We start from the raw sequence: 16,675 nt of genomic DNA on the forward strand, positions 1-16,675 counted from the left end.
GATTTCATTTTTTTAAGATATGATCCCATCCTCTTCAATTCACTCTGTGCACTCTGTCTCTATGTGTGTGTGCGTGTGCATGTGCGTGTGTGTGTGTGTAATCCCACCCACTACCCAGATACTGAAATGTTTCAAGAGTTACAAATATTGTCTTTCCATGTAGGAATGTAAACAGTTCAACTTTAGTAAAGTCCCTTATGACTTCTCTTTGCTATTTACTTTTTCATGCTTCTCTTCATTCTTGTGTTTGAAAGTCAAATTTTCTTTTCAGCTCTGGTCTTTTCATCAAGAATGCTTGAAAGTCCTCTATTTCATTGAAAGACCAATTTTTCCCCTGAAGTATTCTACTCAGTTTTGCTGGGTAGGTGATTCTTGGTTTTAGTCCTAGTTCCTTTGACTTCTGGAATATCATATTCCAAGCCCTTCGATCCCTTAATGTAGAAGCTGCTAGATCTTGTGTTATCCTGATTGTATTTCCACAATACTTGAATTTTTTCTTTCTAGCTGCTTGCAATATTTTCTCCTTCACCTGGGAACTCTGGAATTTGGCCACAATGTTCCTAGGAGTTTCTCTTTTTGGATCTCTTTCAGGCGGTGATCTGTGGATTCCTTGAATACTTATTTTGCCCTCTGGTTCTAAAATCTCAGGACAGTTTTCCTTGATAATTTCATGAAAGATGATGTCTAGGCTCTTTTTTTGATCATGGCTTTCAGGTAGGCCCAAAATTTTTAAATTATCTCTCCTGGATCTATTTTCCTGGTCAGTTGTTTTTCCAATGAGATATTTCACATTATCTTCCATTTTTTCATTCTTTTGGTTTTGTTTTGTGATTTCTTGGTTTCTCATATAGTCATTAGCCTCCATCGGTTCCATTCTAATTTTGAAAGAACTATTTTCTTCTGTGAGCTTTTGAACCTCCTTTTCCATTTGGCTAATTCTGCTTTTGAAAGCATTCTTCTCCTCATTGGCTTTTTGAACCTCTTTTGCCAGTTGAGTTAGCCTATTTTTCCAGGTGTTATTTTCTTCAGCATTTTTTTGGGTCTCCTTTAGCAGGGTATTTAATTGTTTTTCATGCTTTGCTTGCATCTCTCTCAATTCTCTTCCCAGTTTTTCCTCCACCTCTCTAACTTGATTTTCAAAATCCTTTTTGAGCTCTTCCATGGCCTGAGCCCATTGGGTGGGCTGAGATACAGAAGCCTTGACTTCTTTGTCTTTCCCTGATGGTAAGCATTGTTCTTCCTCATCAGAAAGGAAGGGAGGAAATACCTGTTCACCAAGAAAGTAGCCTTCTATAGTCTTATTTTTTTTCCCTTTTCTGGGCATTTTCCCAGCCAGTGACTTGACTTCTGAGTATTCTCTTCACACCCACTTTGCCTCCAGATCTGCCCAGCCAGAACTTGGGGTCTGAGATTCAAATGCTGCTTCCCAGCTTCAGGGCTTTGGGTGGAGGCAGGGCTGCTGTTCAGTGTGAGATTAAGTTCAGGTGCTCAGGTGGGGGCAGGGCCGCCTCTCAGGCTCAGTTCCCTCAGGGGGTTTATGCAGAGACCTTCAACAATGGATCCTGGCTCCTGCTTGCTTGGGGAGCTCCGATCTGCTGCTGCCTCCCAAGGGGGCCTGAGTCATGGGGGCACCCCACTCCCCTCTTGGCAAGCCGAGAAGACCTTCTCACCAACCTTTGAAGCCCATGGGTGGAGGTACCTGTGCGGCCACTGGAGATTCCATCCCTGAAGCCTGCTCGGATCTGCTCCTCTCAGTTCCACGTGGCCATGGCAGGGCTGGGCTCGGCTCTGGCCCGGGGCACGATGGACCTTTTGCAAGAGGTTTTCAGGTCCCTCTGGAACAGAAATGTCATCTGCTCCGTTGCTCTGTGGCTTCTGCTGCTCCAGAATTTGTTGGGAGTTCTTCTTTACGGATATTTTATGGGCTGTGGGTTCAGAGCTAGTGTATGTGTGTCTTTCTACTTCACCATCTTGGCTCCACCCCAAAAATTATTTTCTAGAGTAGAAAAAATAATATCAAAATTCATCTGGAAGAACAAAGGTTCAGAATGTCAAGAGAATTCATGAAAAGAAATACTAGGGAAGATGGCCTGGTCATAACATATCTCAAATTGTATTATAAAACAGCAATTATCAAAACCACTTGGTACTGGCTAAGAAGTAGAGGGGTAAATCAGTGGAATACGTTAGGTACTCAAGACACAGTAGTCAATGAATATAGCAGTCTATTGTTTGATAAACACACTTTGATATCCCACTTCTGGGATAAGCACTCCCTGTTTGACAAAAACTGCTGGGAAAACTGGATAATAGTGTGGCAGAAACTGGACATAGACCAATGTCTGATACTATACACCAGAATAAAGTCCAAATAGATACATGATCTAGTTATAAATGCTGATACTAGAAAGAAATTAGGGGAGCAAGGAATAGTGTATTTGCCAGATTTATGAAGAATGGAGAAATTTTTGATCAAACAGGAGACAGAGAAAATTACGAAATGCAAAATGGATAATTTTGGTTACATTAAATTGAAAAGTTTTTGCACAAACAAACCCAATGCAACCAAGATCAGGGGGGAAGCAGAAAAGTGGGAAAGAATTCTTATAACAAGTGTCTGTGATAAAGGCCTCATTTCTAAAACATATAAAGAATTGATTTAAATTTACAAGAATACAAGTGCTTTCCCAATTGATAAATGGTCAAAGGATATGAATAGACAGTTTTCAGAGAAAAAAATTAAAGCTATCTATAGTCATATGAAAAAATGCCCTAAATCACTATTGATTAGAGAGATACAAATTAAAATGGCTCTGAGGTACCACATCACATCTACCAGATTGACTAAGTTGACAAAACAGGAAGATTATAAATGCTGGGGAAGAAATAGAAAAGTTGGAACTCTAATTCATTGTTGGTGGAGCTGTGAGCTGATCCAGCCATTCTGGAGAGCAATTTGGAACTATGCCCAAAGGACTACAAAAGTGTGCGTGCCCTTTGACTCAGTAATATTGCTTCTCAGACTGTATCTAAAAGAGAGCATAAAAATGGAAAAAGGTCCCACATGTACAAAAATATTTATAGCACCCATTTTTGTGGTGGCCGAGAACTGGAAATTAAAAGAATGCCCATCAACTGGGGAATGGATGAATAAATTGGATTATATGAATGTAACAGAATACTATATGCTATAAGAAATGACAAACAGTCAGACTTCAGAAAAACCTGGAAAGATTTATATGAACTGATGCTGAGTGAAATGAGCAGAACCTGGAGAACATTATACACACTAACAGCCACAGTATAGGAGGACTGTTTCTGATACACTTACCCCTTCACAGCAATGCAAGAACCTAAAACATTCCCAAAGGACTCTTGAGGCAAAATGCCATCTACATTCAGAGAAGGAATTATGGAATCAGAACGCAGAATGAAGCAAACTATTTTCTCTCATGTTATGTTTTGGTTTGGGTTGTTTTTTCTCATGGTTTCTGTCATTCATTTTAATTCTTCTATGCAACATGACTACATCAAAATGTGTTTAATAAGAAAGCAAGTGTAGAACCTATGTAAGATTGCATGCTGTCTCGGGAAGGGAGGGTGGAGAGAGGGGAGAAAATTTAAAACTCATGGAAGTAATTTCTGAAAACTAAAAACAAATAAATTAATTAAATTTAAAATGAATAAATGAAAATTTTAAAAAATTAAACTTAAAAAGAAGTCCCCCTCCAGGCTTTGCTCCCTCTTTTCAAATTCTTCCTCTTCTACACAACATTTCAGAGTCTACAATTGTTCTTTTTAGATTCATTTTGTCATCGTCATTACCAGAAATAGGTAATAATCATCTAGTTTGAAAGTTATTTGATGTTCCTGTCACATTTCCTGGAAAACAAAAATGTCTCTCTGTAGTCGTTGTCAGGTTAACATAAACTTTTCTAAGCAAAGCTTCACCAGCTACCCTTCTTCAGCTCTCCTTCCTCTGACCCTTGCTGATCTCTCTCTGACAGCGCTTGTGGATTCCCATCCTCAATCCTTAGCAGACATTCTGTTCTGTCCTCCACAGAGATCGCACTTGATTTTCTTTAAGCACAACTTTATCTTACATCTCTACATACCTCAGACTTCTCTGATATTTTTTGTTCCTCACAATGTGGCCCAAACCTACTTTTTCCAGTCTTCCTTCATACTTTTCCCCTTCACACATTCTATGGGCCAAGCATAGTGACACTTTTGGTGACCATCTATGTTTTGTACCCAGTTCTCTTTTCTGTCTCTCTATTACGTCTGAAATTCTCTCCCCTAACACAGCTTCTTGGAAATCCTAACTTTCTAGTCTCATAAATGTTCTTTTGTATGAGGGATTTTCTGATTCCTCCAGGTCTAGTATTTTCCCTTCGAGGTTATCTTGTATTTGTTCACTTCATTATCCTATTGCACACATACACACACACACATACACACAGGTGTGTGTATACATGTGTGTATGTATGTATGTAGTATATATATATATATATATATATATATATATATATATATATATATATATATATATATATACATATGTATATATTTGTATATGTGTGTATATATGTGTATAGGTAATACCTGAACATATAAATGGATATAAAATAACAAAAAAATTATATACTTTATCCCTTATGCACACTATAACTGTTTTATGCATGCCTGTATATTTATATGCTGCCTCCTCCTTTTGAATGTAAGTTCAATGAAGACAGGGATGGATTCTTTTTTATTTCTGTGACTCCAAGTCTTAGAATACCACCTTTCCAATAGCAGGCACTGAACTCTGTGATTGATTAATTCCACTTCTAGGGTTCAATGATTTCCTTTCTTAGGAAAAAAAATCATAACTCAATTCACATCATATTTTTATTTGTCTTTTTTGAACTCCCCCTTTTAGTCATGTACATCTATTTCCCAAAATATAGGCAATGGTTTTATTTGTTTATTTTTACATTGATCCACCCTACCTCATTGTTTGTATGTTAAAGAATAAAGATTAGTATGTTTTCCATGATGAACTGTTCAACATAAAGGAGCCACCAGGTACATTTATTTCTCTTCTAAGGGAAAAATACATTTGCCTTTTGATCATAGAAAATTATTTGACCATGCCTATTACAAAAAAAGTATTTTCTTCTTCTCCTCATACACCACCACCTCCTCTGCCACCGTCACCACCTTCCTCCTCCTCTTCCTCTTTCTTCTTTGTTCTTGCTCATTCTCTTTTTCCCACCTTCCCTCCTGTCTTCCCTCCCTCCTTTCCTTTCTTCCTCTTTTTTGTTTATTTTTTCTTTGCTTTTTTTTCCAACCTTAGTTCCTTTTTTCTTCCTTACTTTTTCTATTTTTCTTCCTTTTTAAATTCCTTCCTTTTCACTTCCTTTATTCTTTTCTTCCTTCTTTCTTTCATTCATTAATTCTTGCCTTTTCCTTTCTTCCTAGATTATTCCTTTCTTTAATTTTTTCTTTCTTCCTTTCCTCTTTCCTTCTTAAGTTCCTTCTTTTTTCTATGCTTTTCTTCCTTTCCTCTTTTTTCTTCTTTCCTTCCTCCATAACTGCTTTTTTCCTTCATTTATTCTTTCTTTATTATTTTCTTCCTTCCTACATTCCTTCTTTTTTCCTTTTTCCTCCTTTTTTGTTTTTTTCTTTCATTCTTTCTTCTTTCCTCCCTAGCTGCCTTCTTTTTTCTTTTCTTTCTTTCTTTTTTCTCTATTCCTTCCTTCCTTCCTTTTTTTTTCTTTTTGTCATTCTTTTCATAACACTGGCCTGCTTACCACAGCAGATTGTGGTTGAAACTCAGAAAAATGTAGACAAAATTCTGTGAAAATCATTCCACTCATCGTTAGTACATGAACAAAATGAAAACCAGGAGCCCTGCAAGAAGATCTCTTGATATGAGAGAACTCAGCAGGTAGCACATCAATACTGTAGCCGTGAGTGAACCAAAGCTATCAAAGGAAAGCCAGATTACCAAAGTTGGAGCTGGAAACATTTATTTTTATGGAGTGCTCACTGCTGAAGAGTGTTGCTAGTGTAGGTTTCAAAATCAGGTGTAATCTAATCAGTAAGCTTGTATGCCTCCTCAAGGAAATGAATGGCAGCCTTATGAAAATGAGACTTCCATTTGCAGGCAAGTGCCAAGTGTGTATGTTCCCATCATAAGAAACCTTGAAAATGTCACAGAAAAAATTATATAGAGGGTCTTTGGGAGGAATGAAGTCAGAAACAGCAATAGAAATGATTATTATTACTGAAGACCTGTTGGTCTCAAGAGGTTTTTATCACCGAAACTGTCTCCTGTTTTCCTAATGGAAGAAAAGTTCATGAATGTGTTGATATGTGATGCAGAGTGCTGGAATGATCATAGACATCCTCTCCAAGCTAAATATTTATATTTTAAAAAGCAACAGCCCCAAGGCAAGATGACTATCAGGAGACTAAATGTCAACAGTTTTGAGCAATTCTCCCATGCCTGAGCAATTTTTTGCTGACTTGGTGAACAAGCTGAATCAACATATAGCTGGAGCAAAACAAGAATGGCCAACTTTCAGAGATTTAGCATACAGCATCACATTTGCTCACCTGGGCCAGAATATTCACAAAGATCTTCATTGTTTTGATGAAATTGATGAGGAAATTCAGAAGCTACTAAACCAAGAAAGAAAACACGACAGAGTTTACATGTAGTTTATCCATGTCTAAGAATGCAGGGTTTAATTCCATCAAAAGTAAATTGCAAGTCAAGTTCAGAAAGATACAGGATTCCTGGCTCAATAATAAGGCTGATGAAATTCAACTTCACAGTTGCCAGGCCTAGAGGCCTGAGGGCTACCCGAGTCTTACCTTACCTATCGCAGGTCTTTGGCTGGCCAAACCAGATAAACGTATAAGAGAAGAGACTTTCCAGAGTCGAGCAAGGGTTAGGCTTTATTCAGGGTCTTGGTTACATGTGCAGGGGGAGCTCTTCCTTAGGAGAGAGGGGAATCTCCCAAGGAGGCAAAGATCTTACAGTAAGAGATTGGAAACGGAAGTGGAAGTGGGGAGAGAGGGGAGAGGGAAGAGAGAAGAGAGGAAAGAAGGAAGAGGGGCCTTCTGTCCTGTAAGGGTCCCTCAGCGTTAAGAGCGCCTTCAGGCTTTCCTGACCCTACTTAAGCTCTCCTGCCGCATAGTTTGCACCTGAATACCGTGCCTGTTAGATAACAATAGGTGTGCTCAGATCTGGGCCAATCTCGAGGGTGGCGATGCTCTCTCCCAGCACTTTTCCCATGGGAAGAGGTGGAAATGCACGAGATAGCTCGGTCTCACACCTCAATTCCCTGCTGTTCCCTGGGGGGCCTCATGAGAACTCTAAGGTTTAGAAGTTCTCACCTTTACCCGCCCGAGACTGTCGACATGGAACTGAGCTTACACCCCCAACAACAGTAATAGCAGCAATTCAATGTATTTTTACTATGGCCTTAAAGCTATTTATGGATCAAATACTTCTGGTGCATGTCAACTACTCAGAGCTGATAGAAGCACCTTGTTCAGTAATAAGATCATGATCATGGAGAGAGGGGCTGAAAATTTTCAGTTTTCTCAACAAGCCATCATCAAGCAATACTAATGCCATGAACCATATATGCCAGGTTGAAGTCAGACCCTTTAGCTGGAGCTCCATCTGAGGAAGAGATTATTGAATACCATTAATCTTATCTCATGTGTTGAAGGTACCTGGTGTTGGTTTCATTCCAGAAAATTTCTACAAGGCAAAGAGTTCAGTATACAGAAGCTGATTGAAATGAGGTTATCCCCCAGGAGATCAAGGATTGTTCATCTTTATAAAGAAAAAGGTAACAGGTTGTGTGGTTACAATCACAGGGGGCTTTGCCCTTTAGTCACTGCTGACAAGATTCTTCTTAGAGTCCTCCTTAATTAGTTGATTCTTCACCTGGAAGATGGCCATCTACCTGAGAGTCAGTGTGGCTTCCAAAAGAGCCTAGGAATAGTTGACATGGTATTTGCTGCCTTACAACTCAAGAGAAATTCCAGGAGTAGAACAGATGTCTGAACAGAATATTTATTGACCTGATTAAAACCTTTGATACTGTCAGTAGTGGGGACTAGTGGATGATCATGGTGCAGTTTGGTTCCCTGGAAACATTCATCAATATTGTATGTCACTTTAATGATTTGATACATGCATGGATTCTGGATAAAGGTTTATGCTCTCATGCTTTTCAGTCACCAGTGTAGTGAAGTGGGTCTGTGTGCTTGCTCTCATGCTTCTCGCCATGACATTTGTACAATGATGTTTTACAGTTTCATAAAGGAATAAAATGCCATCAAAGTTAGCTACCACACTAATGGTTAATAATTTAATTTGAAAAGGTCAAAAGTCAAGATAAAAGTGGAGGAAAAGTTGGTGCATGACGTTTCCCCCCACTTCAAATGATTGTGCATTTTATACAGCCTCTTAGGATGAGATGCAGCAGAGTTTGCATTGATTCTCTGTAAGTGGTATTAATTTTGTCCCAGCAATTAACACCAAGAAAGCAGAGGCTCTCTACCGGAGATGTGATTACAGTAAATGGAGAAATTTTGAATGCTGTGGTTCACTTCACTTACCTTGGCAGTACTCTCTCCAAGGGTATACACATAGATAATGAAGTTGATGCACCCATTGTCAGAGCTACTTCACCATTTGGAAAACTCAAAGAGAAAGTGTGAGAGAGAAGAGTTATTAATCTGCCTACCAACTTGAAGGATGGTATGGTCTTTTTACTGACTACATTTTTGTATATCAGTGAATTGTGGACCATCTACTAGTACCATGCCAGAAAACTATACTGCTTCCATTTGGATTGTCTTATAAAGACTCAGAAGATTACCAGACAAGATAAGGTATTGGACACTGAGGTATCCTGAGCTGAGCTACCAAGCATTCCAACTTGGCTTTGGACAGCACAATTCTAACCGGCTGGCCACTTAGTCCAAATGACAAACATACATTTAAATATCTATGAGACTATCTAAAGAAGAACTTATGCAAAGCAATCACTCACAAAGAGGCCAAAAAAAGTAATACAAGGACACCCTCAGGGTCTGTCTGGAGAACTTTAGTATTGATTATTTGACCTCGTTGATGCTGGTATATGACTGCCTGAATCTATGAGCAAAGTAGAATCTCTGTAACTCCCCAAAACTGTGAGATACACAAATCTAGAGACTTTACCATTCCAAATATTCTCATGAACTATTTGTGCATGACCTGTGGTAAAGCCCACCAAACTAATATGGCCTGATCAGCCACAGTCAGACTCACTATACCTTGACCCCAACATTATGATGTCATTTCATCCTCCTAAAATACAAAGGATGAACAGAACATTTTGCTTGGTAATCTCATCTCCCATTAATTCAACTGTCATTCATATGTTAATGATTCCCAGGTCTCCTTATCCACTTCTTACAACTCTCTTGACCTCTAGTCTAATATATCCCTTGGCTTTTCAGCATTTTGAATTGGATATCTCTCAGGCTTCTTAATTGCAACATATCCCAAATTGAACTCATTATCTCCCACACAATAGCCTCTCACCTTTCTTTTCCTATTATTCTTGTAGTATACCTATCCTCTCAATCACCCAGGATTGGAACCAGATGTCATTTCCAGTCCTTCTTCTCTCATCCTCAATACTCTATTTGTTGTCAAGGCTGTTGAGTCTACCTTTGTGACATCTCTTTCATTCATTCTCTTTTCTTGTTTAATAATGTGTGTGTGTGTGTGTGTGTGTGTGTGTGTGTTCATCCTTTGTTGCTGAAGAAGACCATACCATCAGAGAAATAATGACATGACTTGCACTTGGCTTTGTTTTGAGTGAGGGAGAGCTATGCAGATTACCAGCTTCACTTCTTCTCCAGAACCATCTGAATCTAGTGACCAGATATGCATCAGGATGACAAGAGATGACCAAGGATGAGGCAACTGGGGTTAAGTGACTTGCCCAAGGTAACACAGCTAGTGAGTGTCAAGTATCTGAGGTGAGATTAGAACGCAGGTCCTCCTGACTCCTGCACTGGTGTTCTATTCACTGCACTACCCAGATGCCCTTGTTTAATAATACCACCACTTTGGAATGCACTTTCATCACATCATGTCTGGAGAACTGCAGTGGCCTGCTGTTTGGTCTCCCTATTTCAGATATCTCCTCATTTCAATCTGTCTTTCACTCAGCTGTTAGATTTATGACATAGCTGATTAAATGGTATCAGTAATTGAGATAAATACTTCATTTATTAAGTTTACTATTTACTCACTGTTGTGAGTTCTGTAGATATTATTGCAAAGAATCAAGAAAAAACATATCCCCAAGGACTTTAGAGACTAATAGAAGATGGCTGAACAAAAGAGGGAGCTGGAAAGGGTGAGAACGTATTTAGCGAAAGGGGAGATCGGGCATTTCTAAAAGTGAGTTGATTTGTGAGGTCTCCTCAAGAAATGATCTTCCAAGCTGGGAACTTTACAAGTAATCTCTATAATAAAGTCAAAGAAAGTGTTTCTTTCAGTTTCAAAATTGTGAAAGTAACAAAATTATATTGTAAAAGCAATTTTTTTAAAATATATCACTAAAAAGATTAGGGATTAAAGATTAAGAGATGGAGTGTAAAACTGAATGAACATACTTAAATTTTAGAAAATACAAAATAGGGATTTCAACTGAAAACATAATAGAGCAGAGTGAGCTTCATGGTGGAGGAATCTCCACACTGAAAAAGCTATTTGCAGAGAGCTAAAGAGGAAATTGTTTAAAGATGGAGTTTAGTGACTTTTAGGGTATAGTTCCAAATTACTTTCCAAATGGCTGGACTAATTCATAACTTGATCAATGTGAATCTTCCTCTTTCCCTATAGCTCTTGTAATATTTTCCCTTTACATCATTTTTACCAATATGGTTATTTTACATTCCTCTAATTATTAGTGATTTGGCCATGGAACTTTGGTCACATGGACATTTTGATTACTTTCTTTTGAAAACTGTCTGTTCATATTCTTTGACCACTTATCCATTGAGAAGCAACAGTCACAATTATTTAGGTGAGGGTTAATGAGGGCTAAAACTTTGATGGTTCTGTTATGATATAAGATGAGAACATCTCCATTACAGAATGGAGAATGAATGGCAACTGATTAGATAAAGAGATTGAGGGAGTTTGTTGAATTGGAAAAGAGGTATCTATTGCAAACATGGGTGATAGGAAGAATAATGATGTTTCCCACTCAAACGGGCAAATTGCAAGGTGGGTTAGGGGAATGCAATATCTTGTCTTCTAGGCATGTTGAGGTTGATATTGCTATGGAACATCCAAGTCAAGATTTCCTATCTTGTAGTTGGTACAGGGAGACTGTATCCTAGAGGAGTAGTGAAGGTTGATATTTAGATCTTGAATTAATCAGCATGACAGCTGAACCAGCAGGAGGTGATGAGATCACCAAGTTAACCTAGAAGAAAAGAAGGATCAGGAAAGAGCCATGTGGACCATATATGCATAATCAGTAGAACATGAATGATGACAGTGAGGATAAGAGACTGGGAGAGGGTGAGAAAAAGGGACAGGGACAGGGAGAGAGAGAGAAATTGTTTAGACAGGTAGGAGATCCCAGAAATTTTACTTCATAGAAATACTTCTTCCTACTATATAACATTTTTTTATAGTGGCTTGCTTGCCCCTTTAGGGCCACAAGCAGTCACATAGCTTCCTTCAGGTTTTCACTTAGTGTTCATCACCACCAGTGCCAGGAAACCAACCACAGGACTAAATTCAATAAGATATAGAGGAAAGTTGTAGCTTTAAAATTTCTAATGATGAATACTGTCTCAAAGATTCAACTAAATTTCTGCAAAATGTTTTTTACATTTTTTTTCAAAGTAAGCTTCTCCTCTGTTAGAAACCAATATAATTACTCTTGTTTTGTGCTTTCTTCCTAATTTACAATTTAAGAATAATGAATATATACTTATTAAAATCACCTCCTGCATGGCACATTTTCTATTACAAGATGAATTTCACTCAAAAGACACATTCTAACTTGTCTACAGTCAAGTGGATATATAAATCTCCAAAAAACTTTCTTTTATTTCTACTTTAGACAGAACCATTCATTTATATTAATTTAGTGATTATTATAAACAGATCAATGGATTTATTACCTAATCCACTTGGGTCTCTGAAAACACACCTAAGATCTTTCACTGATATCTTTTCATCCTTTATCACAGTGCCCTTGCTCTGTCAAAAATGTATTTACTCAGTATGCTCTGTGCTTTCCTTTATTTTTGTATCCATACCAAAATATCCATCTTAAGAGGATCAAAGGCTCAGAGTTTTATCCCCAAGGCTACCCATCTTATACTCTTTTTCTTGTGCAATTGTATTCCCCAGTCTCTATCCATTGTCTATCATATTGTCTATACAAGATTTATAATTTGGGAGATGAGCTTTGTGAGAAGTTCAGAGCATCTTTAGTTCCTACCCTGTCTAGAACTTCACACTATGTCTATACCAGCTTATTCTGTACTCAGGAGGCCTTGACCATAAGACTGTCTCATTTTTTTCTTTTTTTTTTTACTTTGATCTATAAGATAATTTGAAGAAGTGGAAGGGATATTAAAAGCAATTTACTTCAACCTACTCATTTATTTTTTCGTTATTCTTTTTTAATAGTATTTTACTTTTTCTCATTACATGTAAAGATATTTTTCAACATTCATTCATTCATTCATTCATTCATGCTGATACTCAAACAAGAGAGACAAAACAGACAAACGGAACTACAGAACAATATTGTTAATGAACATTGGCACAAAAAAAGTAATACAAATTAACATATAGGCTACAATAAGGTATTAGGTTATGTAGGATGATCAGGTTATGTTTACACCAGGAATGCAACATTGGTTCAAAATAATGGCAATTATAAACATAAATGTAGATGTCAAAAAGGCATCTGAGAAAATATAAATTTAAAATATAAAATAAAATATTAAAAATCAAAAACCAGTAAAAAATTAACTTTTCATCAGCATAGTGAATATCATCTACCCAAATCCAAGAACAAACATTGTATGTTCTAGATAGAAGTTTGAAGGCCTTTTCAAAAAGTCAAGGGTAAAGCAAGATGCCTATAATCACTCCTATCATTGAACAAACTGTTAAAAATGCCAGCCATAATTATAAAATGTGAAATAAAGAATTGAAAGAAAAAGCACAGTCAAAGAAGTTATTAAAATATCTTTTTTGTCAATGATATTATTTCCTTCAGGTAGCCTAGGAGTAAGGAAAAAAAATTAAACAACTAATAAATTTAAAGTTTCATGATACAAAATAAATTTACATAAACTATGAGCATTCCAGCATATTACCAACTAAGTCTAGGAAGTACTAAACAATACATATTTAAGAGTTTACTATACCCTACCTGTTCAGGGAACAAATGCAAACAAAAAGAAAGAAAATCAATATTCTTAAGCAATTTGCATTTTAATGGGGAAGATGACCTATAAAAGGGAACTGAAAAGGTTGATTGAGAGAGGTACCCATGTATGACCATTGGGGTTATGTCTCAAGATTCTGAATCATAACTTGGGGTGGTCTGTGGGAAAATGATAGTTTGTACCCATTGCTAAAAGTGAGAACCCAAGAAGGAAGTTGAGGGCTATCATGGGATAGCATGAGAAAGCCCAAAGTACTGAGGAAATTTCCAGGTTAAGATTGGCACAGAACAACGTTGGCATAGTGAGAAACAGAATCATGAGGTGAACAAGGGAAGAATTAGAAATAGAAATTTCATTCAAAATAATTCCAGAAGGTACAAATCCCAAAATATTTAGGAGGTCCTTTATGAATATTCCCTCAGGAATAATAGAATCTAACAATGAAACATTCTTAAAAGAAATGAAAACAGACCAAATAAATGGAGGAATATTAATTATTATGGATAAGAGGAGTGAATGTAATAAAAATGACAATACTACCTATATTAACTTACTCATTCTGTGCCACGTGAATCATAAAACCAAAGAGATATTTTTTTTTATAATCAGAAAAAATACTAGTGAAAATCATGTCAATGAACAGAAGGACAAGAATCTCAAAAGTAATGGCAAAAAAAGCATAAATTTAAAAGTAAGATCTATCTATCAATGCCATATATCGAGTTGCGTTATAAGAAGTAATAATGAAAATGACCAATTTGACATGAGAAGAGAGAGATGAGAGTGCAGTCTTCTTGTCTCCATCACTTGTAAGAAAATATAAAAATGTAACATTATTGAGCATAGTGATGTCATCACACTCAAAGACACAAGCATGAACCCTATTAAATATAGGACTATGAAACCTAACTTATGACCTGGTTAGAATTTATAACATGTCAGTAGCTAATTATTCTCCCTATCATATGATGCTTTCTGGATAATGATTGCTTCTAGTCACTAAAGTATCTGCTAGCACCTTTTAGGGAATATATAATTTAACTGTTTCATAAAAGAAAACAACCTAAATTTTTCAAAGAAGAATTTTTTAGAAATGAATGGCAAAAAAAGAAATCAGAAAATTTCTAATCAATACTACCCTCTCAATGGTCCATCAGGAAGCACTAAAAGAAATATATTCATCATTTTCTTTTAGATTTTATGAATGGTTCATGGTGATGTATACCAGGCACATGAATTGTATCCTTCATCTCAAAAAATGTCTTCTACACCTTATATTTCTGAACAAGAAAGGATCTCTTGGTTTTGACAGTTATTTACCTTCAAGCAACTGAAAACTTCTAATGACATGGTATTGGGACTCCTTTTTCTATTTCAGACTGGATTTGGCATCCTGGGGAACTCCTTCTTCCTGGGCCTTTATACTATCACCTTCTTCACTGGTCTCAGGTTGAGGCCCATAGACTTGCTTCTTTGTCACTTGGCCTTTGTCAATGACTTGGTACTTCTCTCCAAAGGAATCCCTCAGACAATGGCTGCTTTGGGGCTCAACAATTTCTTGGATGATGTGGGATGTAAACTTGTGTTTTACCTTCACCGAGTGGCCAGGGGCATTTCTCTCTACACCACTTGCCTTCTGAGTGGCTTCCAAGCCATCACTTTACATCCTGGAAACTCCAGGTGGTCAAAAATCAAAGCCAGAGTCCCAAAGTGCATTGTCCCACTCTGTTTCTTGTGCTGGCCTTGTCAACTGCTGACATGTTGCTTTGTTCTTTTATATGTCAAAGGCCCAACAAGAATGAAAAACATTACCAAAATAAATAATTTAATTTATTGTTCTGCTCCAGTTGATATTTCATTTAATGTTGCACTATATACTATATGTATTCATATTCTTCTTTCCTGATATTTTACATGTAGGAATTATAGTGGGAACCAGTGGATATATAGTTTTTTTCTTGCACAGACACCACCAGAAAGTCCAATACATTCATGGCAATAATTGGCCATCAAAAAGCTCCCCTGAAACCAGAGCCACCAAAACCATACTACTGCTGGTCAGCATGTTTGTATCTTTTTACTCCTTGAACTCTATTTTAACACTGTGTATGAAGTTTGGGAAGCCAGCTTCCTGGCTGGTTCACATCAATGTCCTCCTAGCTGCCTGCTTTCCAGCCTGTAGCCCTTTAGTTCTAATTGTCAGTGACTCTCAAGTGCCCAAGCACACTTTGGCTCTGTGGGATAGAATAAAGCTTCCAATCCAATAAAATCCTAAAAAATACAGTTAGGTGATACAACAGATGGAGTTCTGAACATTGCAGTCCCGAAGATCAGAAAAGCAATTATACCGCAGATACTTAGTAGCTACATGAAGCAGGGCAAATCACTTCACCTCAGTTTCCCTCAGAGTCATCATTGATAAAATGGAGGTAATAATAACACCTGGCCTCCAGGATTTTTGTGAAGATCATGAGAGAATAGTAAAATGATTTGTGAACTTTAAAATGGCATATTCATATTATGTATAATTTTTGTTGTTTTTGTTATTATTAGTATTGTTAATTACGTTCACCTTCTCTCAGTTCTCTGGGGAGAGGAATCTTGAAGAAATCAATAATATGAAATAACTACTTATGCTACAGATTTGAACTCAAACTGCCTTTCTATGAAGACTTGATACTGGGTGTTTCCAATGTTGATAGATCCATCACCTGGACTAGACCCAGCAACCTCTGTAGTTGCTCCATCTATGAAATTCTATGATTTATCAGGACAGTACTCAGGCCTTCTTTCCCCAACACTATTTTATCTGTCTAGCATTGCAAAGGAGAATGTACTCTTAAATTCTTAATGAAATGTATACTTGAATAAACTATGCTAAAAATGCTAAAGACAGAGATTCTACATTACCTAAGACTTAGGCCTTTTGTTTTCATAACATGAAACTGTAAACTCTCCAACATTTTAAATATTGTCCCCTTTTGCCCTCTTCAATACGAATTGTTACTTCCTTTAATACTCTTACCTTACTCTTCTGCCAGCTCTTTCCCTTGCCTCTTTTCTTTAGATATTTTACATACTAAAGCCAATGGACTGAGGTAAAACTCTCTTTTATAAATTATGTTTTTATTTTTTATTTATTTTCAGTGTTCCACAATCAGTACCATACAACCTA

General features: G+C 37.1%; 1 pseudogene; it reads left to right on the forward strand.

Annotated features, from left to right (window-relative positions):
• Window positions 1–14,733: 14,733 nt before the first annotated feature.
• On the forward strand, window positions 14,734–15,767 carry LOC140507527 (vomeronasal type-1 receptor 1-like; annotated as a pseudogene).
• Window positions 15,768–16,675: the final 908 nt, after the last annotated feature.

The sequence above is a fragment of the Notamacropus eugenii genome, chromosome 5 (assembly GCF_028372415.1).
Source record: "Notamacropus eugenii isolate mMacEug1 chromosome 5, mMacEug1.pri_v2, whole genome shotgun sequence".
Taxonomy (NCBI): domain Eukaryota; kingdom Metazoa; phylum Chordata; class Mammalia; order Diprotodontia; family Macropodidae; genus Notamacropus; species Notamacropus eugenii.